Source organism: Capsicum annuum, chromosome 10 (assembly GCF_002878395.1).
Source record: "Capsicum annuum cultivar UCD-10X-F1 chromosome 10, UCD10Xv1.1, whole genome shotgun sequence".
Lineage (NCBI taxonomy): Eukaryota > Viridiplantae > Streptophyta > Magnoliopsida > Solanales > Solanaceae > Capsicum > Capsicum annuum.
The window spans coordinates 3,034,984-3,037,651 of NC_061120.1; positions in this window are offsets into that span (position 1 = coordinate 3,034,984).

Consider the following 2,668-nt stretch of genomic DNA (forward strand, 5'->3'; position numbering starts at 1 on the left):
CTTGGGTCCGGGGGTGGGCCCAGGGTTCGGGCATGCTGTGGGCCAAAAATTGACTAGGTATTTTCAGGGAGGTTGGGGATTATCCCAATGTAGTTCGTATCAATATTTTGTGGCTATTTGGATGGACAAACGGGCGAAACAGCAAAAATAGAGCTTTTTGGTGTCAAATCGGTGTGCTATACCCCACGATTCAAGGGGTGGGCTCGAGGTTCGGGCGTTTTATGGGCCAAAAATCAATTTAAACATGCCAGAGAGGTTGGAGATCATCCCATTATGGTCTGTTTCTATATTCATGGCCATTTGGATGGACAAATGGGCATAACGGCGTGAACGGGGCAATTTTGATTAAAATTGTTGTGCTATAGCACACGGTTCCAAGGGTGGACCCGAGGTCCGAGCGTGTTGTAGTCCAAAATCAATTGGGACATGCCAGGGAGATTAAGAATCATCCCAGTGGGGTCCATTTCAATATCCGTGGCCATTTGGATGGACAAATGGGCAAAACGGCACGTACAGGGCATTTTCAGGACAAATAGATGTGCTATAGCCAACGATTTTAGGGTGGGCCATGGATCCAGGCGTGCTGTGGACCAAAAATTGGTCGGGAAATGATAGGGAGGTTGGGGATCATCTCAGTGTGGTCTATTTAAATATTCATGGTTATTTTGGTGGATAAATGGGTGAAACGGCGGGAACGGAGCATTTTGGGGCCAAATCGGTGTGCTATAGACAACGGTTCTGAGGGTGGACCAAGGGTTTAGGCTTTCTATGGGCGAAAAATCAACTGGGGTGGTCCAGGGAAGTTGAGGATCATCCCAGTGTGGTCCGATTCATTATTCGTAGCCATTTGGGTGGATAAATGGGTGAAACGGTGCAAACTGCATATTTTTTAGCTAAATTGGTATGCTATAGTCCACAGTTCTGGGTGCGGGCTCGGGGTCCAGGTGTATTGTAGGCCAAAAATTGACCGGGGTATGCCAGGGAGGTTGGGGAACGTCCCAGTGTGGTCCGTTTAAATATTCGTGGCAATTTGGGTGGACAAATAAGCAAAACAGCGCGAACAGAGCATTTTTGGGCTAAATCGATGTGATATAGCTGATGGTTCAAGGGGTAGGCCCGAGATCATGACGTGCTAGGGGCCAAAAATTGATTGAGACATACCAAGGAGGTCGGGGATTGTCCCAGTATGGACCATTTAAATATTTTTGACTTTTTGGATAAACAAACAAGCGAAACGACGCAAACGGGGCATTTTCCGGCCGAATCGGTGTGCTATAGCCCACGTTTCCGAGGTTGGGCCTGGAGTTCGGCGTGCTGTCGGCTAAAATTTGATCGAGGCGTGTTGTGGGCCAAAAATTAATTGGTTCGTGACAAGGTGGTTGTGGATCATCTCGGTGTAGTGTATTTCAATATTCGTGGCCATTTGGGTGGACAAACGGATGAAATAGCATAAAAGAGGCATTTTTAGGCTAAATCAGTGAGCTATAGCCTATGATTCCAAGGGTGGGCCCGAGGTCCTAGCGTGTTGTGGGCCAAAAATTGACCAAGGTGTGCCAGGGAGGTTGGAGATCATCTTAGTATGGTCCGTTTCAATATTTGTTGCCATTTGGGTGGACAAACAAGTGAAATGGCATGAATGGGCATTTTTCGAGCCAAATCAATATGCTATAGCCCACGGTTCTGGGGGTGGGCCCGGGGTCCGAGCGTGTTATGGGCTAAAAATTGACCGAGGCATTCCAGGAAGGTTTGGGATCATCCCAGTGTGGTCTATATTAATATTTGGGACCATTTTAGTGGACAAACAAATGAAACAGCACAAATGGGGCAGTTTCAGGCCAAATCAGTGTGTTATAGCCCACGATTCTATGGTGGGCCTAAGATTCGAGCGTGTTGTTGGCCAAAAATTGAACGGTTCATACAAGGTGGTTGGGGATCATCCCAGTGTGGTCCATTTCAATATTCATGGACAATTGGGTGAACAAACGGGCAAAACAGTGCGAACAGGGATTTTTTGGGCAAAATCGTTGTGCTATAGCCAGGAGTGTTATGGGTTAAAAATCGATCGAGGTATTCCAGGGAGACTGGGATCATCCCAGTGTGTTCTGTTGTAATATTCGTGGCCATTTAGGTGCACAAATAGGCAAAATAGTGCGCACGGGGCATTTTAAGGATAAATCGGTGTGCTAAGCCCACGGTTTTGGGTGTAGGCCTAGGGTCCGGGTGTGCTGTGGGCCAAAAATCAACTAGGTCTTGACAGGGAGGTTTTAGATCATCCTAGAATGGTCTATTTCAATATCGTGGCCATTTTAGTTGACAAATGGGCGAGACGACGCTAACGGGTCCTTTTCGGGCGATATCCATGTGCTATAGCCCATGGTTCCAGGGGTGGGCCTAGGTTTCGGGTGTGCAATGGGCTGAAAATCAACCGAGGCATGAAAAGAAGGTTGGGGATCATCCCATTATGGTCTATTTCAATATTCGTGGCCATTTACGTGGACAAACAGGCAAAGCAGGGCATTTTCAAGCCAAATTAGTGTGCTATAACCTAAGGTTTTGGGGTGGGCCTGGGGTTTGGGCGTGCTATGGGTTGAAAATCAACTGGTAGCATGACAAGGAGGTTAGGGATCATCCCAATGTTGTCTGTTTTAATATCCGTGGCCATTTGGGT